Here is a 21,969-nt window from a genome sequence, read left to right on the forward strand (position 1 = left end):
TGAACCTGCATCAGATTGTCCACAAATCGACACACACCGCTGGACATATCCTAGATGTCATTTTTGCTAATACTGAACTAGTTAGTTACCTTTCAAAATATAACTCCAGTCACATGGTCAGACCACCACCTTCTTGCTTTCCAACATAAAACAACATTAAGCAACTCACCTAAAACTACCTTACATTCATCCACCTATCGGCCGTGGAACAAACTAAATTTGGAACACTTGGTAACACAACTAACATCCAGTATGAATCTGGAAACCATAAATTATGTTCAGAATCTATATGAGTGGCTACAGGAAGCTTTTGACATCCTGATACCACTCCAAACCACACAACAGAACAAAAGAAAAAAGAGCCTTGGCGAAACATAGAAATAAAAGACATAAAACAACAAATTAGAAAGCTGCAACGTACCTGGCTCAAAACAAACGCCAAACGAGACAAACTTCACCTACAGAAAATTAACAGATTATACAGAACTCAAAAAGTGATTACTGTCTTTGCATGTGGTTGTTACAGTTTAAAATTGCAGTTTTTACCTGCCTGAGATTGCATATTTTATCACCTGTTTTGTGTTTGAAACTTGTGGTTTTCCCTGCCCATGATTGCTTGCATTTACTGTGTTGAAGTTTGGGATTTGCAGTCCAACCTCTGTAGTTTGTCCCTCTCATTCCTTGGTGACAAATCTGTTTTCCCTCCAAATTTCTCCTTTGCTCTGTGCTAAGACCTGTGTGTTAAAACAGTGCACCCCAGCCACCATTTTGTGTTCACAAGCCAGTGAGGCCAGCCCACCTGCCGCCCCCCCGTACCAGGGATATTCTACATCAGAGGGTGCTTCTGTGAGCTGTTAACTGTACTTAACTGGGGCCTGTGCACTTCATTTTTTGGCCAGCAGGGGGAATAAAGTTTTATTCAAACAGTATTGTTAGATTTCGAGTTAGTGAAGACTTTACCTGCTGAAGTCCAAAGTGTGGATTGAGCCTGTCTGTCTCCTAGGAGATTCTAAACAGGAGATCAGCTTTCAACTCCCTGGCCAGCAAACCTTGTCTGAGGTCGCTGGGACCTTATAGGGTCTGCTAGTGGTTGGCACATGTGTACACTGATTGGTGGTTGTATCTGGTGTTTCTATTGCATTTAGGGTCATTGGTTGGGTATTTCAGGGTTCTGATTGGTTTCTGGGTCTTTGATTCAATCATTGTAGGGTTGAGACTAGGGCTAGGGTTAGGATTTCTATTAGAAGTAGGGAGTGGGACTAGGGCTTCCTATGTTATTGGTTGTTGGGATTAGGGTGGGACTAGGGCTAGGGTTAGACCTTTAATTGGAAGTAGCTATTTAGGGCTTCTGGTGTGATTGGTCGTTGGACTAGTTGTGGGACTAAGAGTAGGGTTAGGCTTTCTATTGGAAGTAGGGACTAGGGCTACCGGTTTGAGCTAGTTTGAGATTCCAGCCGGTTTGAGCTGGTTTGAGCCGGTTTGAACTAGTTTGAACCGGTTTGAACCGATTTGAGCCGGTTTGAGCCGATTTGAACCGGTTTGAGCCGGTTTGAGCCGGTTTGAGAATCCAGCCAATTTGAGCTGGTTTGAGAGGGTTTGAGCCGGTTTTAACCAGTTTGAGCCGGTTTGAACCAGTTTGAGCCTGTTTGAGCCGGTTTGAACTGGTTTGAACTGGTTTGAGCCAGTTTGAACTGGTTTGAACTGGTTTTAGCCGGTTTGCACCGGTTTGAATTTCCAGCCGGTTTGAGCTGGCTCGAGCCGGTTTGAACCAGTTTGAACCGATTTGAAATGGTTTGAGCTGGTTTGAGCCAGTTTAAACCAGATTGAGGCAGTTTGAACCGGTGTGAGCTGGTTTGAGCTGGTTTTTGCCGGTTTAAACCGGTTTGAGCCCGTTTGAACCGGTTTGAGCCAGTTTGAGACAGTTTAAACCGTTTGAACTGGTTCGAGCCGGTTTGAGATTCTAGCCGGTTTGAGCTGGTTTGAGCCAGGTTGAACCAGTTTGAACCGGTTTGAGCCGGTTCGAGCCGGTTTAAACTGGTTTGAGCCAGTTTGAACCGGTTTGAGCCGGTATGAGACAGTTTAAACCGGTTTGAACCGGTTTGAGACGGTTTGAGCCAGTTTGAGTCGGTTTAAACCGGTTTGAGCCAGTTTGAGCCGGTTTGAACCGGTTTGAGCCAGTTTGAACCGGTGTGAGCCGGTTTGAGCCAGTTTGAACCGGTTTGAGCCAGTTTAATCCGGTTTGAGCACATTTGAACCTGTTTAAGCCGGTTTGAACTAGTTTAAACCGGTTTGAGCCATTTTGAACCGGTTTGAGCTGGATTGAGCTCGTTTGAACCGGTCTGAGCTGGTTTGAGCTGGTTTTAACTGGTTTGAACTGGTTTGAGCCAGTTTAAACCAGTTTGAGCCAGTTGGAACCGGTTTGAGACAGTTTGAACCAGTTTAAACCAGTTTGAACCGGTTTGAACCAGTTTGAATCCGTTTAAACCGGTTTGAGCCTGTTTGAGCCAGTTTGAACTGGTTTGAGCTGGTTTGAGCTGGTTTGAACTGGTTTGAGCCAGTTTGAACTGGTTTGAGCCGGTTTGAACCGGGTTGAGCCGGTTTGAGATTCCAGCTCGGTTGAGCTGTTTTGAGCCGGTTTGAGCCGGTTTAAACCAGTTTGAGCCGGTTTGAACCAGTTAGAGCCGGTTTGAACCGGTTTGAGCCAGTTTGAGCCAGTTTGAACCGGTTTGAGCCAGTTTGAACCGGTTTAAACTGATTTGTAGGGACTAGGGCTACCTGTGCTATTGGCTGCTTGGACTTGGATTGGGACTACTGGTGAGCCTTTAATTGGACATAGAGATCAGGGTTTTTTTAACTGATTGGGTGCTTGGACTAGGGCTAAGATTGGCTGTAAGGTCCTCGTCTCCTATTGGTTCTAGATGTTAGGGCTAGTGTTGTGATTGGATAGTGTTAGGGCTAGGGTTCCCATTAGCTGAAGGGGTCACCTGATTACTAGGGATATAGAAAAGGCCATGATTGGGGCGTCTCAGCTAAGGGCGGAGAGGACAAGGGTAGTTGCCTGTTTGAGCCTATTAAGGGTGGAGAGGGCAAGGGTAGTAGCCTGAGCCTGTTTGAGCCCGTTCTGGATTCCAGCCGGTTTGAGCCGGTTTGAGCCTTTTCGAGATTCCAGCTGGTTTGAGCTGGTTTGAGCCAGTTTGAGCCAGTTTGAACCGGTTTGAGCCAGTTTGAACTGGTTTGAGCCGGTTTGAGCCAGTTTGAACCTGTTTGAGCGGTTTGAGCTGGTTTGAACCGGTTTGAGCCGGTTTGAGCCAGTTTGAGCCAGTTTGAGCCAGTGTGAGAGCTGGTTTGAGACAGTTTGAGATTGTTTGAACCAGTTTGAACCGGTTTAAACTTATTTGAACCAGTTTAAACTGGGTTGAACCGTTTTGAGACAGTTTGAACCGGTTTGAACCGGTTTTAGCCAATTTGAGCCAGTTTGAACCGGTTTGAGACGGTGTGTACTGGTTTGAGCCAGTTTGAACTGGTTTGAGCCAGTTTGAGCCGGTTTGAGCCGATTTGAACCAGATTGAGCCGGTTTGAACCAGATTGAACCAGTTTGAACCAGTTTAAACCAGTTTGAACCTATTTGAGCTGGTTTGAGCCGGTTTGAACCGGTTTACGGTTTGAGCCAGTTTGATCTGGTTTGAGCCAGTTTGAGCCAGTTTGAACCAGTTTTAATGGTTTGAGCAAGTTTGAACCGGTTTGAGCCAGTTTGAGCCAGTTTGAACCGGTTTGAGCCAGTTTGAACCGGTTTGAGCCAGTTTGAGCCATCTGCACACCCTACTATCCCAACTACCATACTTATCCACCATCACCCACAAACAGTACACAACTCTATTCTAAACAGGATAAGCAGCTTCCAACTCCCTGGCCAGCAAACCTTGTCTGAGGTCGCTGGGACCTTATATGGTCTGCTAGTGGTTGGCACATGTGTACACTGATTGGTGGTTGTATCTGGTGTTTCTATTGCGTTAGGGTCATTGGTTGGGTATTTGAGGGTTCTGATTGGTTTCTGGGTCTGTGATTCAATCATTGTAGGGTTGGGACCAGGGCTAGGGTTAGGATTTCTATTAGAAGTAGGGACTAGGGCTTCCTATGTTATTGGTTGTTGGGAGTAGGGTGGGACTAGGGCTAGGGTTAGACCTTTAATTGGAAGTAGCTATTTAGGGCTTCTGGTGTGATTGGTCATTGGACTAGTTGTGGGACTAAGAGTAGGGTTAGGCTTTCTATTGGAAGTAGGGACTAGGGCTACCGGTTTGAGCTAGTTTGAGATTCCAGCCGGTTTGAGCTGGTTTGAGCCAGTTTGAACTAGTTTGAACCGGTTTGAACCGATTTGAGCCGGCTTGAGCCAATTTGAACCGGTTTGAGCCGGTTTGAGCCGGTTTGAGAATCCAGCCAATTTGAGCTGGTTTGAGAGGGTTTGAGCCGGTTTTAACCAGTTTGAGCCGGTTTGAACCGGTTTGAGCCGGTTTGAGCCGGTTTGAACTGGTTTGAACTGGTTTGAGCCAGTTTGAACTGGTTTGAACTGGTTTTAGCCAGTTTGCACCGGTTTGAATTTCCAGCCGGTTTGAGCTGGCTCGAGCCGGTTTGAACCAGTTTGAACCGATTTGAAATGGTTTGAGCTGGTTTAAACCAGTTTCAGCCAATTTGAACCGGTTTGAGCCGGTTTGAGCCGGTTTGAGCCAGTTTGAACTGGTTTGAGCTGGTTTGAGCCGGTTTAAACAGGTTTGAGCCTGTGAGCCGGTTTGAGACATTTTAAACCGGTTTGAGCCGGTTTGAACCGGTTTGAGACAATTTGAGCCAATTTGAACCGCTTTGAACCGGTTTGAGCCGGTTTAAAACCGGTTTGAGCCGTTTTGAGCCAGTTTGAACCGGTTTGAGCCAATTTAAACCAGTTTGAACCGGTTTGAGCCAGTTTAAACTGATTTGAGCCCGATTAAACCTGTTTGAGCCGGGTTGAACCCGTTTAATCCAGTTTGAGCCATTTTGAACCAGTTTAAACCAGTTTAAACCAGTTTGAACCAGTTTGAGTTGGTTTAAACTGGTTTGAGCTGGTTTAAACCGGTTTGAGCAAGTTTGAACCAGTTTGAGCCGGTTTGAGACAGTTTAAACCGGTTTGAACCGCTTTGAGCTGGTTTGAGATTTCAGCCGGTTTGAGCTGGTTTGAGCCGGTTTGAAACAGTTTGAACCGGTTTGAACCGGTTTGAGCCGGTTTAAACCGGTTTGAGCCAGTTTGAATTGGTTTGAGCCGCTTTAAACTGGTTTGAGCCAGTTTGAACCAGTTTGAGCTGGTTCGAGCCGGTTTAAACCGGTTTGAGCCAGTTTGAACCTGTTTGAGGCAATTTGAGACAGTTTAAAATGGTTTGCACAAGTTTGAGCTGGTTTGAACTGGTTAGAGCCGGTTTGAGCCAGTTTGAACCAGTTTGAACAGGTTTGAGCCGGTTTAAACCAGTTTGAGCCGGTTTGAACCAGTTTGAGCCAGTTTGAACCGATTTGAGCTGGTTTGAGCCAGTTTGAACCGGTTTGAGCCAGTTTGAACCGGTTTGAGCGTGTTTAAACCGGTTTGAGCCAGTTTGAACCGGTTTGAACTGGTTTGAGCCGGTTTAAACCAGTTTGAGCCAGTTTGAGCTGGTTTGAACCAGTTTAAACCGGTTTGAGCCATTTTGAACCGGTTTGAGCTGGGTTTAACCTGTTTGAGCCCATCTGAACCGATTTGAGCCAGTTTGAGACAGTTCAAACCGGTTTGAACCGGTTTGAGCCGGTTTGAGATTCCAGCCGGTTTGAAACAGTTTGAACCGGTTTGAACTGGTTTGAGCCGGTTTAAACCGGTTTGAGCCCGTTTGAATTGGTTTGAGCCGGTTTAAACTGGTTTGAGCCAGTTTGAACCGGTTTGAGCTGGTTTGAGCTGGTTCAAATCGGTTTGAGCCAGTTTGAACCGGTTTGAGCCCGTTTGAGCCGGTTTGAACTGGTTTGAACTGGTTTGAGCCAGTTTGAGCTGGTTTGAACTGGTTTTAGCCAGTTTGCACCGGTTTGAATTTCCAGCCGGTTTGAGCTGGCTCGAGCCGGTTTGAACCAGTTTGAACCGATTTGAAATGGTTTGAGCTGGTTTAAACCAGTTTGAGCCAATTTGAACCGGTTTGAGCCGGTTTGAGCCGGTTTGAGCCAGTTTGAACTGGTTTGAGCTGGTTTGAGCTGGTTTAAACCGGTTTGAGCCGGTTTGAACCGGTATGAGCCGGTTTGAGACATTTTAAACCGGTTTGAGCTGGTTTGAACCGGTTTGAGCCGGTTTGAGCCAGTTTGAGCCAGTTTGAGCCAGTGTGAGAGCCGGTTTGAGACAGTTTGAGATGGTTTGAACCAGTTTGAACCGGGTTAAACCTATTTGAACCAGTTTAAACTGGGTTGAACCGGTTTGAGACAGTTTGAACCGGTTTGAACCGGTTTTAGCCAATTTGAGCCAGTTTGAACCGGTTGGGGACGGTGTATACTGGTTTGAGCCAGTTTGAACCGGTTTGAGCCAGTTTGAGCCGGTTTGAGCCGTTTGAACCAGATTGAGCCGGTTTGAACCAGATTGAACCAGTTTGAACCAGTTTAAACCAGTTTGAACCTGTTTGAGCCGGTTTGAGCCTGTTTGAACCGCTTTACGGTTTGAGCCAGTTTGATCTGGTTTGAGCCAGTTTGAGCCAGTTTGAACCAGTTTTAATGGTTTGAGCAAGTTTGAACCGGTTTGAGCCAGTTTTAGCCAGTTTGAACCGGTTTGAGCCAGTTTGAACCGGTTTGAGCCAGTTTGAGCCATCTGCACACCCTACTATCCCAACTACCATACTTATCCACCATCACCCACAAACAGTACACAACTCTATTCTAAACAGGATAAGCAGCTTCCAACTCCCTGGCCAGCAAACCTTGTCTGAGGTCGCTGGGACCTTATATGGTCTGCTAGTGGTTGGCACATGTGTACACTGATTGGTGGTTGTATCTGGTGTTTCTATTGCGTTAGGGTCATTGGTTGGGTATTTGAGGGTTCTGATTGGTTTCTGGGTCTGTGATTCAATCATTGTAGGGTTGGGACCAGGGTTAGGATTTCTATTAGAAGTAGGGACTAGGGCTTCCTATGTTATTGGTTGTTGGGAGTAGGGTGGGACTAGGGCTAGGGTTAGACCTTTAATTGGAAGTAGCTATTTAGGGCTTCTGGTGTGATTGGTCGTTGGACTAGTTGTGGGACTAAGAGTAGGGTTAGGCTTTCTATTGGAAGTAGGGACTAGGGCTACCGGTTTGAGCTAGTTTGAGATTCCAGCCGGTTTGAGCTGGTTTGAGCCGGTTTGAACTAGTTTGAACCGATTTGAACCGATTTGAGCCGGTTTGAGCCGATTTGAACTGGTTTGAGCCGGTTTGAGCCGGTTTGAGAATCCAGCCAATTTGAGCTGGTTTGAGAGGGTTTGAGCCGGTTTTAACCAGTTTGAGCCGGTTTGAACCAGTTTGAGCCCGTTTGAGCCGGTTTGAACTGGTTTGAACTGGTTTGAGCCAGATTGAACTGGTTTGAACTGGTTTTAGCCGGTTTGCACCGGTTTTAGCCGGTTTGAATTTCCAGCCGGTTTGAGCTGGCTTGAGCCGGTTTGAACCAGTTTGAACCGATTTGAAAAGGTTTGAGCTGGTTTAAACCAGTTTGAGCCAATTTGAACCGGTTTGAGCCGGTTTGAGCCGGTTTGAGCCAGTTTGAACTGGTTTGAGCTGCTTTGAGCCGGTTTAAACCGGTTTGAACCTGTGAGCCGGTTTGAGACATTTTAAACTGGTTTGAGCCGGTTTGAACCGGTTTGAGACAATTTGAGCCAATTTGAACCGCTTTGAACCGGTTTGAGCTGGTTTGAACCGGTTTGAGCTGTTTTGAGCCAGTTTGAACCGGTTTGAGCCGATTTAAACCAGTTTGAACCGGTTTGAGCCAGTTTAAACTGATTTGAGCACGATTAAACCTGTTTGAGCCGGTTTGAACCCGCTTAATCCAGTTTGAGCCATTATGAACCAGTTTAAACCAGTTTAAACCAGTTTGAACCAGTTTGAGTTGGTTTAAACTGGTTTGAGCTGGTTTAAACCGGTTTGAGCCAGTTTGAACTGGTTTGAGCCACTTTAAACCGATTTGAGCCCGTTTGAACCGGTTTGAGCCGGTTTGAGACAGTTTAAACCGGTTTGAACTGCTTTGAGCTGGTTTGAGATTTCAGCCGGTTTGAGCTGGTTTGAGCCGGTTTGAAACAGTTTGAACCGGTTTGAACCGGTTTGAGCCGGTTTAAACCGGTTTGAGCCAGTTTGAATTGGTTTGAGCCACTTTAAACTGGTTTGAGCCAGTTTGAACCAGTTTGAGCTGGTTCGAGCCAGTTTAAACCGGTTTGAGCCAGTTTGAACCTGTTTGAGGCAATTTGAGACAGTTTAAAATGGTTTGAACCAGTTTGAGCTGGTTTGAACTGGTTAGAGCCGGTTTGAGCCAGTTTGAACCAGTTTGAACAGGTTTGAGCCGGTTTAAACCAGTTTGAGCCGCTTTGAACCAGTTTGAGCCAGTTTGAACCGATTTGAGCTGGTTTGAACCAGTTTGAACCGGTTTGAGCCAGTTTGAACCGGTTTGAGCGGGTTTAAACCGGTTTGAGCCAGTTTGAACCGGTTTGAACTGGTTTGAGCCGGTTTGAACCAGTTTAAACCGGTTTGAGCCATTTTGAACCGGTTTGAGCTGGTTTGAGCCGGTTTGAGATTCCAGCCGGTTTGAAACAGTTTGAACCGGTTTGAACTGGTTTGAGCCGGTTTAAACCGGTTTGAGCCAGTTTGAATTGGTTTGAGCCGGTTTAAACTGGTTTGAACCGGTTTGAGCTGGTTTGAGCTGGTTCAAACTGGTTATAGCCACTTTGAACCGGTTTGAGGCGGTTTGAGACAGTTTAAAATGGTTTGAACCAATTTGAGCTGGTTTAAACCGGTTTGAGCCAGTTTGAACCAGTTGGAACCTGTTTGAGCCGGTTTGAGCCGGTTTGAACCAGTTTACGGTTTGAGCCAGTTTGATCCGGTTTGAGCCAGTTTGAGCCGGTTTGAACAAGTTTTAATGGTTTGAGCAAGTTTGAACAGTTTTGAGCCAGTTTGAGCCCGTTTGAGCCCGTTTGACCCGGTATGAGCCGGTTTGAGCCAGTTTGAACCGGTTTGAGCCAGTTTGAACCGGTTTTTAGTCAGTTTGGGCCGGTTCAGGATTGGGCCAGAAATGCAGCCCTTTTTCTCATTTAGAAATACCCAGCCCACACCATCCACATCCACAAACAGAGCAACACACTCAAACCAAATGTACACCACGCACAATACTATGCACAGATTAATGTACCAGCATGCCCCACCAACCCAACCAAACCACATCTACACACCCTACTATCCCAACTACCACACTTATCGCCCATCACCCACAAACAGTACACAACTCTATCCTATACCACTAACCAATACACTCATCACTAACACAACGCCAATCAATACCGTACATAACTACATCCCATTCAGACACACTCTCCCTGCTGTAATTACACCTAAGAGACCACCTTTTATCAATACCAAACATATAATGATCCTTCCATCAGTTGTCCAACAAACACCCTCCTCTCCCTTCTACCATAATAACACTAACACACAACACACACATTGCACACCACCATACTTTGTAACTCTTGAAACGAACCAGTCTAAGATAAACACTCTCACGTCTACTTCATTCCCTCCTACACACAACCTACACTCTACTCATAAGCACATCACCACCCCCTCTACATCACAACCTCCTCTCACAAACACTACACAACCCAATCCAATGCATGAAACCTATATATCAACACCCCTTTTCACTACACCTCAAAAGCAAAACATATCACACACACCAGCACAACAAGATCTTCAGCGCACAACATCTCCTAATACTTACCATCACAAAATACATACATATACCCACCTTTGAAACCACATAAAGGATCAAACTCCAATGCCATGCTTTCACATTTCCACCACACCTAACACAGATACAGCAATACAGCACCTCTCTTCTAACCGCCTCTCATCCATAGGAGAATTTAGAACATTACAACATGACCCACATGCTGCACCGCCTCCCCTGACTCTTACACCTTCCGCCTTAAACACATGCAAAAAAATAAGCAACATGCCATACCTCACTACTTTGCTTACCCAAGTCTACCTCATAACAATGTTACACCACGAAAGCAACACAGCACTCCAACTCACTCTCAAACACCACCTCCAACACATACACATGCAGACCCATCAGAATGTGTTCTTAGCATGCTGGATGAGGAACACGATACAGAACAGCTACACGATTGCTATCCTAATACAGCTAATACCAGCACTAAAAACACACCTGCTACACACCCACACAATACTGATCACTCTTCTACAAAACAAAGTCCCACTATCACCAAAGGCCACTCTCTACACTGTCTACTAAAAAATGCTCGATCCCTCTCTAAAAACAAGCATCACACCTACGACCTTCTCACTGATGCAAAACCAGACATACTATTCATAACCGAATCATGGTTGGGAGAGGATATGGCTCCAGTCCTGTATGAAGCCATTCCTCTAGGCTATCAAATTATCACCCAAAATCGTATTGGCAAAAATGGAGGTGGTCTAGCTGTTGTATTCAAGCAAACAATACATATCACTAAAGTTGACAACATCTCCATAAAGAATTGTGAGGCTCTTCTTACAAGATGCAATCCTACACCGTCTTCCACCTGTAACTTCCTGCTCCTTTACAGACCTCCACCTAGCAAGGCAACATTCCCAGACGCACTTCTAGACACAGTTTCAAACCTGTTAACAATACACACTAACCTCTTCGTTCTGGGTGACCTCAACATTGTGTTTGATAAAACCAATATGACCCATCCAGAAACAATAATCACCGGCCTAGATGCTTTGAACCTGCATCAGATTGTCCACAAATTGACACACACCGCTGGACATATCCTAGATGTCATTTTTGCTAATACTGAACTAGTTACCTTTCAAACTATAACTCCAGTCACATGGTCAGACCACCACCTTCTTGCTTTCCAACATAAAACAACATTAAGCAACTCACCTAAAACTACCTTACATTCATCCACCTATCGGCCATGGAACAAACTAAATTTGGAACACTTGGTAACACAACTAACATCCAGTATGAATCTGGAAACCATAAATTATGTTCAGAATCTATATGAGTGGCTACAGGAAGCTTTTGACATCCTGATACCACTCCAAACCACACAACAGAACAAAAGAAAAAAGAGCCTTGGCGAAACATAGAAATAAAAGACATAAAACAACAAATTAGAAAGCTGCAACGTACCTGGCTCAAAACAAACGCCAAACGTGACAAACTTCACCTACAGAAAATTAACAGATTATACAGAACTCAAAAAGTGATTACTGTCTTTGCATGTGGTTGTTACAGTTTAAAATTGCAGTTTTTACCTGCCTGAGATTGCATATTTTATCACCTGTTTTGTGTTTGAAACTTGTGGTTTTCCCTGCCCATGATTGCTTGCATTTACTGTGTTGAAGTTTGGGATTTGCAGTCCAACCTCTGTAGTTTGTCCCTCTCATTCCTTGGTGACAAATCTGTTTTCCCTCCAAATTTCTCCTTTGCTCTGTGCTAAGACCTGTGTGTTAAAACAGTGCACCCCAGCCACCATTTTGTGTTCACAAGCCAGTGAGGCCAGCCCACCTGCCGCCCCCCCGCACCAGGGATATTCTACATCAGAGGGTGCTTCTGTGAGCTGTTAACTGTACTTAACTGGGGCCTGTGCACTTCGTTTTTTGGCCAGCAGGGGGAATAAAGTTTTATTCAAACAGTATTGTTAGATTTCGAGTTAGTGAAGACTTTACCTGCTGAAGTCCAAAGTGTGGATTGAGCCTGTCTGTCTCCTAGGAGATTCTAAACAGGAGATCAGCTTTCAACTCCCTGGCCAGCAAACCTTGTCTGAGGTCGCTGGGACCTTATAGGGTCTGCTAGTGGTTGGCACATGTGTACACTGATTGGTGGTTGTATCTGGTGTTTCTATTGCATTTAGGGTCATTGGTTGGGTATTTCAGGGTTCTGATTGGTTTCTGGGTCTTTGATTCAATCATTGTAGGGTTGAGACTAGGGCTAGGGTTAGGATTTCTATTAGAAGTAGGGACTAGGGCTTCCTATGTTATTGGTTGTTGGGATTAGGGTGGGACTAGGGCTAGGGTTAGACCTTTAATTGGAAGTAGCTATTTAGGGCTTCTGGTGTGATTGGATGTTGGACTAGTTGTGGGACTAAGAGTAGGGTTAGGCTTTCTATTGGAAGTAGGGAATAGGGCACCGGTTTGAGCTGGTTTGAGATTCCAGCCGGTTTGAGCTGGTTTGAGAGGGTTTGAGCAGGTTTGAACCAGTTTGAGCCGGTTTTAACCAGTTTGAGCCAGTTTGAACCAGTTTGAGCCGGTTTGAGCCGGTTTGAAAATGGTTTGAGCCAGTTTGAACTGGTTTGAACGGGTTTGAGCCGGTTTGAATTTCCAGCCGGTTTTAGCTGTTTGAGCCGGTTTGAACCCGTTTGAAATGGTTTGAGCAGGTTTAAACCGGTTTGAGCCAGTTTCAACCGGTTTGAGCCAGTTTGAGCCGGTTTGAGCCAGTTTGAACCAGTTTGAGCTGGTTTCAGCTGGTTTGAGACGGTTTAAACTGGTTTGAGCCAGTTTGAACTGGTTTGAGACGGTTTGAGACAGTTTAAACCGGTTTGAACCGGTTTGAGCCAGTTTGAGACAGTTTGAACCGGTTTGAACCAGTTTGAGCTGGTTTAAACTAGTTTGAGCCAGTTTGAACCGGTTTGAACCAGTTTGAAATGGTTTGAGCTGGTTTGAGCCAGTTTAAACCGGATTGAGCCAGTTTGAACCGGTGTGAGCTGGTTTGAGCTGGTTTTTGCCGGTTTAAACCGGTTTGAGCCCATTTGAACCGGTTTGAGCCAGTTTGAGACAGTTTAAACCGTTTGAACTGGTTCGAGCCGGTTTGAGATTCTAGCCGGTTTGAGCTGGTTTGAGCCAGGTTGAACCAGTTTGAACCGGTTTGAGCCGGTTCGAGCCGGTTTAAACTGGTTTGAGCCAGTTTGAACCGGTTTGAGCCGGTATGAGACAGTTTAAACCGGTTTGAGACGGTTTGAGCCAGTTTGAGTCAGTTTAAACCGGTTTGAGCCAGTTTGAGCCGGTTTGAACCGGTTTGAGCCAGTTTGAACCGGTGTGAGCCGGTTTGAGCCAGTTTGAACCGGTTTGAGCCAGTTTAATCCGGTTTGAGCACATTTGAACCTGTTTAAGCCGGTTTGAACTAGTTTAAACCGGTTTGAGCCATTTTGAACCGGTTTGAGCTGGATTGAGCTCGTTTGAACCGGTCTGAGCTGGTTTGAGCTGGTTTTAACTGGTTTGAACCGGTTTGAGCCAGTTTAAACCAGTTTGAGCCAGTTGGAACCGGTTTGAGACGGTTTGAACCAGTTTAAACCAGTTTGAACCGGTTTGAACCAGTTTGAATCCGTTTAAACCGGTTTGAGCCTGTTTGAGCCAGTTTGAACTGGTTTGAGCTGGTTTGAGCTGGTTTGAACTGGTTTGAGCCAGTTTGAACTGGTTTGAGCCGGTTTGAACCAGTTTGAGCCCGTTTGAGCCGGTTTGAACTGGTTTGAACTGGTTTGAGCCAGATTGAACTGGTTTGAACTGGTTTTAGCCGGTTTGCACCGGTTTGAGCCGGTTTGAATTTCCAGCCGGTTTGAGCTGGCTTGAGCCGGTTTGAACCAGTTTGAACCGATTTGAAAAGGTTTGAGCTGGTTTAAACCAGTTTCAGCCAATTTGAACCGGTTTGAGCCGGTTTGAGCCAGTTTGAACTGGTTTGAGCTGCTTTGAGCCGGTTTAAACCGGTTTGAACCTGTGAGCCGGTTTGAGACTTTTTAAACCGGTTTGAGCCGGTTTGAACCGGTTTGAGACAATTTGAGCCAATTTGAACCGCTTTGAACCGGTTTGAGCTGGTTTGAACCGGTTTGAGCTGTTTTGAGCCAGTTTGAACCGGTTTGAGCCGATTTAAACCAGTTTGAACCGGTTTGAGACAGTTTAAACTGATTTGAGCACGATTAAACCTGTTTGAGCCGGTTTGAACCCGCTTAATCCAGTTTGAGCCATTTTGAACCAGTTTAAACCAGTTTAAACCAGTTTGAACCAGTTTGAGTTGGTTTAAACTGGTTTGAGCTGGTTTAAACCGGTTTGAGCCAGTTTGAACTGGTTTGAGCCACTTTAAACCGATTTGAGCCAGTTTGAACCGGTTTGAGCCGGTTTGAGACAGTTTAAACCGGTTTGAACTGCTTTGAGCTGGTTTGAGATTTCAGCCGGTTTGAGCTGGTTTGAGCCGGTTTGAAACAGTTTGAACCGGTTTGAACCGGTTTGAGCCGGTTTAAACCGGTTTGAGCCAGTTTGAATTGGTTTGAGCCGCTTTAAACTGGTTTGAGCCAGTTTGAACCAGTTTGAGCTGGTTCGAGCCAGTTTAAACCGGTTTGAGCCAGTTTGAACCTGTTTGAGGCAATTTGAGACAGTTTAAAATGGTTTGAACCAGTTTGAGCTGGTTTGAACTGGTTAGAGCCGGTTTGAGCCAGTTTGAACCAGTTTGAACAGGTTTGAGCCGGTTTAAACCAGTTTGAGCCGCTTTGAACCAGTTTGAGCCAGTTTGAACCGATTTGAGCCAGTTTGAACCGGTTTGAGCGGGTTTAAACCGGTTTGAGCCAGTTTGAACCGGTTTGAACTGGTTTGAGCCGGTTTGAACCAGTTTAAACCGGTTTGAGCCATTTTGAACCGGTTTGAGCTGGTTTTAACCGGTTTGAGCCCGTTTGAACCGATTTGAGCCGGTTTGAGACAGTTCAAACCGGTTTGAACCGGTTTGAGCCGGTTTGAGATTCCAGCTGGTTTGAAACAGTTTGAACCGGTTTGAACTGGTTTGAGCCGGTTTAAACCGGTTTGAGCCAGTTTGAATTGGTTTGAGCCTGTTTAAACTGGTTTGAACCGGTTTGAGCTGGTTTGAGTTGGTTCAAACCGGTTATAGCCACTTTGAACCGGTTTGAGGCGGTTTGAGACAGTTTAAAATGGTTTGAACCAATTTGAGCTGGTTTAAACCGGTTTGTGCCAGTTTGAACCAGTTGGAACCTGTTTGAGCCGGTTTGAGCCGGTTTGAACCAGTTTACGGTTTGAGCCAGTTTGATCCGGTTTGAGCCAGTTTGAGCCGGTTTGAACAAGTTTTAATGGTTTGAGCAAGTTTGAACCGTTTTGAGCCAGTTTGAGCCCGTTTGAGCCCGTTTGACCCGGTATGAGCCGGTTTGAGCCAGTTTGAACCGGTTTGAGCCAGTTTGAACCGGTTTTTAGTCAGTTTGAGCCAGTTCAGGATTGGGCCAGAAATGCAGCCCTTTTTCTCATTTAGAAATACCCAGCCCACACCATCCACATCCACAAACAGAGCAACACACTCAAACCAAATGTACACCACGCACAATACCATGCACAGATTAATGTACCAGCATGCCCCACCAACCCAACCAAACCACATCTACACACCCTACTATCCCAACTACCACACTTATCGCCCATCACCCACAAACAGTACACAACTCTATCCTATACCACTAACCAATACACTCATCACTAACACAACGCCAATCAATACCATACATAACTACATCCCATTCAGACACACTCTCCCTGCTGTAATTACACCTAAGAGACCACCTTTTATCAATACCAAACATATAATGATCCTTCCATCAGTTGTCCAACAAACACCCTCCTCTCCCTTCTACCATAATAACACTAACACACAACACACACATTGCACACCACCATACTTTGTAACTCTTGAAACAAACCAGTCTAAGATAAACACTCTCACGTCTACTTAATTCCCTCCTACACACAACCTACACTCTACTCATAAGCACATCACCACCCCCTCTACATCACAACCTCCTCTCACAAACACTACACAACCCAATCCAATGCATGAAACCTATATATCAACACCCCTTTTCACTACACCGCAAAAGCAAAACATATCACACACACCAGCATAACAAGATCTTCAGAGCATAACATCTCCTAATACTTACCATCACAAAATACATACATATACCCACCTTTCAAACCACATAAAGGATCAAACTCCAATGCCATGCTTTCACTCTTCCACCACACCTAACACAGATACAGCAATACAGCACCTCTCTTCTAACTGCCTCTCATCCATAGGAGAATTTAGAACATTACAACATGACCCACATGCTGCACCACCTCCCCTGACTCTTACACCTTCCGCCTTAAACACATGCAAAAAAATAAGCAACATGCCACACCTCACAACTTTGCTTACCCAAGTCTACCTCACAACAATGTTACACCACGAAAGCAACACAGCACTCCAACTCACTCTCAAACACCATCTCCAACACATACACATGCATACCCATCAGAATGTCTTCTTAGCATGCTGGATGAGGAACACGATACAGAACAGCTACACGATTGCTATCCTAATACAGCTAATACCAGCACTAAAAACACACCTGCTACACACCCACACAATACTGATCACTCTTCTACAAAACAAAGTCCCACTATCACCAAAGGCCACTCTCTACATTGTCTACTAAAAAATGCTCGATCCCTCTCTAAAAACAAGCATCACACCTACGACCTTCTCACTGATGCAAAACCAGACATACTATTTGTTGGAACTGGCCCCTCTTGCAGGGTCATCCTCAAACGTTTTGCTTCTTCCTCCCTTATTTTTCCTGACCCGTGGCTGTTGGCAATAGGACTCTGCGCACTTTGCCACTGCTGATCAGTGCTAAAGTGCATATGCTCTCTGTGTAAATTGTTATTCTGATTGAATATACATGTTTGGCAGGTTTGTATCACCATGAAGTCCCTAGTAAAGTGCACTGGGTGTGCCAGGGCTGGTGATGACAAATGCTACTAGTGGGCCTGCAGCACTGATTGTGCCACCCACAGGAGTAGCTCTAAAATGGTGTCCCAGGCCTGCCACTGCAGTGCCTATGGGCAGTTTAGAACTGCCATGTCCTCCTGGCCAGTGTCCCCACTGACCAGGCCTAACCCTTCCCTTTTTGTGCACATCAGCCACCCCTATGGAAGGCCCAAGGTACCCCCCCCTGGGCAGGGTGCAGTGTATGTGAAAGGTAGAGCATGTACTGGTGCAGGTAACATGTTCTGGTAGTGAATTACAGCCATTTTCGTTTTTCACTATTGTAAGGCTATCTTGCTCCATAGATTAACATGGGGGATGCTGGCTACAGTGGTTAACAGCATTTCTTCCCATAGGAACAAGATAGGACATAAGTATCTAGTATCCCTGAACTCAGAATTTAATAACACATCTTTTAGGAAAGGTTGTTTTTAAATCCTGGGTTTGAGAACAGCACTTTTAGAAAGTTGCTGTTCTCTTGTCTAACCCTTCTGTGTGCCTGGGCCTGTTTGTGTATTGACTGTCTGGTTTGTGAGTGACAGGGGCTGGGGAATTCCCCAGGAGGATGGATGAGTCAGCACTAGGCTGAATGACTGCATTTGCAACTGGAGTGGTGGGAGGAGTTAGCACCTGGGCTGAATAGGGCTGTGCCTGCCTTCCACAATGCTGGCTCCACCCCCCTGCTGGGCGGCTGAGGACCCTGCCCCTCGCTCTGAAAGGAAAGATGCAGCCAGCAAAACAAAGTGCTCAGGATCCACCCAGAACTGGTTCAGACCGGGCTCAGGGCCGACATGCACCAAGAGAACAAAGACTTTAGGGGTATAAGTACAGGACCCCTGACAACAGAAAATTAGACCATCCTGGAAATCAAGAAGGAACCTCTGCCAAGGAGAAAGCTGAAACTGAATAAGGAAGATTGTCCTGCTGTTGCTCTGCTGGACTGACCTGCTGCTTTGCTGCCAAGGAGAGGGGAAGGACTTTGCTGTGTGCTGTGTCCCCTGTCTTGAAGGAATCTCCAAGGGCCTGAGAAGAGCTGGCTCCCTGTTTTGAAGTCCCAGGAACAAAAGGACTTCACCCCCAGCTTCCCTGAACTCTGCTGAGAGAGTTCTGTCCCTCCTAGAGTGCTTGATCCAGTTGTGGGGCCTCTGGAGGTTGTACCTGTGCTGGGAAGCTTGAGAGACTTTTTGAATCTGAAAAGTGTCGCATCGCTTGCTTGCGGAGCGCATCCCCGACAGTGCGAGAAGTTTCCCGCCGCTACGAAGGGCGAGATCGTCGCAGCGCCTGACGCCGCTGCCAGAGCCGTCGCATCCTTCGTTTGCGGGACGCACCAGACCGGTGCGGGAGAATTGAACATCGCTGCGAGTATCGTCGCAGAGCCTGTCGTCGCTGGGTGAGATCGCCGCACCGCTTGCTTGCGGGTCGCATCACGTCGCTGCGAGTGTCGTCGCAGAATCAACGCATCGAGGAGCTGCGAGAGAGAGGATCCCCGCTGGACCGCGCATCGTCGCCCCGGAGATCGTCGCAGCCCCTACGAGATCGTCGCATCGTGCCTTTGCGAGAACAGACTTCCTACGGAACCTACGCACCGGAATCCATACAAGTGGCCTTCCTCCCCATACAGACCGGATTCGTCGCAACACGCCTGCTGCTGCAGCGGGGCTGTCGCAAACGCCTCCCCAGGGTCTCAGGAGCAACGCATCGCTTGTTTTCCACCGCACCAGCTTCTGCTTTTGGAACTTTGTTGCAACTAAAAGGTACTGTGAGTAAACGTGACGCAACTGTGAACTTTTCACGCATCAGTAGAGAATTCTATCGCAACCTAAAGAATTTTAACGCAACCTTAAGAACTCTTTTGAAACCATATTCTTGAACTGTGTATGTTGGATTTTTGTCGTTTTGGTCTTGTGTAATTTAGATTAAAATACCTTTATTTTTCTAAACTGTTGTGGAGTCAGTTTGTGGTGTTTTCACTGTGTTACTGTGAGTGTTGGTACAAATACTTTACGCATTGCCTCTGGTTAGCCTAGACTGCTCGTGCCAAGCTACCTAGAGGGTGAGCAGGGGTTATCTCAGAGGGTTATCTCCTTGCCCTGACTAGAATCAAGGGTCCCTATTTGGACAGTGGTACCTACCTCTGCCAACTAGAGACCCCCACTAGTTTGAACCGGTTTGAACCGATTTGAGCCGGTTTGAGCCGATTTGAACCGGTTTGAGCCGGTTTGAGCCGGTTTGAGAATCCAGCCAATTTGAGCTGGTTTGAGAGGGTTTGAGCCGGTTTTAACCAGTTTGAGCCGGTTTGAACCAGTTTGAGCCCGTTTGAGCTGGTTTGAACTGGTTTGAACTGGTTTGAGCCAGTTTGAACTGGTTTGAACTGGTTTTAGCCGGTTTGCACCGGTTTGAGCCGGTTTGAATTTCCAGCCGGTTTGAGCTGGCTTGAGCCGGTTTGAACCAGTTTGAACCGATTTGAAATGGTTTGAGCTGGTTTAAACCAGTTTGAGCCAATTTGAACCGGTTTGAGCCGGTTTGAGCCGGTTTGAGCCAGTTTGAACTGGTTTGAGCTGGTTTGAGCCGGTTTAAACCGGTTTGAGCCTGTGAGCCGGTTTGAGACATTTTAAACCGGTTTGAGCCGGTTTGAACCGGTTTGAGACAATTTGAGCCAATTTGAACCGCTTTGAACCGGTTTGAGCCGGTTTGAGCCGTTTTGAGCCAGTTTGAACCGGTTTGAGCTGATTTAAACCAGTTTGAACCGGTTTGAGCCGTTTTGAGCCAGTTTGAACCGGTTTGAGCCGATTTAAACCAGTTTGAACTGGTTTGAGCCAGTTTAAACTGATTTGAGCCCGATTAAACCTGTTTGAGCCGGTTTGAACCCGTTTAATCCAGTTTGAGCCATTTTGAACCAGTTTAAACCAGTTTAAACCAGTTTGAACCAGTTTGAGTTGGTTTTAACTGGTTTGAGCTGGTTTAAACCGGTTTGAGCCAGTTTGAACTGGTTTGAGCCACTTTAAACCGGTTTGAGCCAGTTTGAACCGGTTTGAGCCGGTTTGAGACAGTTTAAACCGGTTTGAACCGGTTTGAGCTGGTTTGAGATTTCAGCCGGTTTGAGCTGGTTTGAGCCGGTTTGAGCCAGTTTGAACCGGTTTGAACAGGTTTGAGCTGGTTTAAACCGGTTTGAGCCAGTTTGAATTGGTTTGAGCCGCTTTAAACTGGTTTGAGCCAGTTAAAACCAGTTTGAGCTGGTTCGAGCCGGTTTAAACCGGTTTGAGCCAGTTTGAACCTGTTTGAGGCAATTTGAGACAGTTTAAAATGGTTTGAACCAGTTTGAGCTGGTTTGAACTGGTTAGAGCCGGTTTGAGCCAGTTTGAACCAGTTTGAACAGGTTTGAGCCGGTTTAAACCAGTTTGAGCCGCTTTGAACCAGTTTGAGCCAGTTTGAACCGATTTGAGCTGGTTTGAGCCAGTTTGAACCGGTTTGAGCCAGTTTGAACCGGTTTGAGCGGGGTTAAACCGGTTTGAGCCAGTTTGAACCGGTTTGAACTGGTTTGACCCGGTTTAAACCAGTTTGAGCCAGTTTGAGCCGGTTTGAACCAGTTTAAACCGGTTTGAGCCATTTTGAACCGGTTTGAGCTGGTTTTAACCGGTTTGAGCCCGTTTGAACCGATTTGAGCCGGTTTGAGACAGTTCAAACCGGTTTGAACCGGTTTGAGCCGGTTTGAGATTCCAGCCGGTTTGAAACAGTTTGAACCGGTTTGAACTGGTTTGAGCCGGTTTAAACCGGTTTGAGCCAGTTTGAATTGGTTTGAGCCGGTTTAAACTGGTTTGAGCCAGTTTGAACCGGTTTGAGCTGGTTTGAGCCGGTTCAAACCGGTTTGAGCCAGTTTGAACCGGTTTGAGGCGGTTTGAGACAGTTTAAAATGGTTTGAACCAGTTTGAGCTGGTTTAAACCGGTTTGAGCCAGTTTGAACCTGTTTGAGCCGGTTTGAGCCGGTTTGAACCAGTTTACGGTTTGAGCCAGTTTGATCCGGTTTGAGCCAGTTTGAGCCGGTTTGAACAAGTTTTAATGGTTTGAGCAAGTTTGAACGGTTTTGAGCCAGTTTGAGCCTGTTTGAGCCCGTTTGACCCGGTATGAGCCGGTTTGAGCCAGTTTGAACCGGTTTGAGCCAGTTTGAACCGGTTTTTAGTCAGTTTGGGCCGGTTCAGGATTGGGCCAGAAATGCAGCCCTTTTTCTCATTTAGAAATACCCAGCCCACACCATCCACATCCACAAACAGAGCAACACACTCAAACCAAATGTACACCACGCACAATACTATGCACAGATTAATGTACCAGCATGCCCCACCAACCCAACCAAACCACATCTACACACCCTACTATCCCAACTACCACACTTATCCACCATCACCCACAAACAGTACACAACTCTATCCTATACCACTAACCAATACACTCATCACTAACACAACGCCAATCAATACCGTACATAACTACATCCCATTCAGACACACTCTCCCTGCTGTAATTACACCTAAGAGACCACCTTTTATCAATACCAAACATATAATGATCCTTCCATCAGTTGTCCAACAAACACCCTCCTCTCCCTTCTACCATAATAACACTAACACACAACACACACATTGCACACCACCATACTTTGTAACTCTTGAAACGAACCAGTCTAAGATAAACACTCTCACGTCTACTTCATTCCCTCCTACACACAACCTACACTCTACTCATAAGCACATCACCACCCCCTCTACATCACAACCTCCTCTCACAAACACTACACAACCCAATCCAATGCATGAAACCTATATATCAACACCCCTTTTCACTACACCTCAAAAGCAAAACATATCACACACACCAGCACAACAAGATCTTCAGAGCACAAC

Source organism: Lissotriton helveticus, chromosome 9 (genome assembly GCF_964261635.1).
Source record: "Lissotriton helveticus chromosome 9, aLisHel1.1, whole genome shotgun sequence".
Lineage (NCBI taxonomy): Eukaryota > Metazoa > Chordata > Amphibia > Caudata > Salamandridae > Lissotriton > Lissotriton helveticus.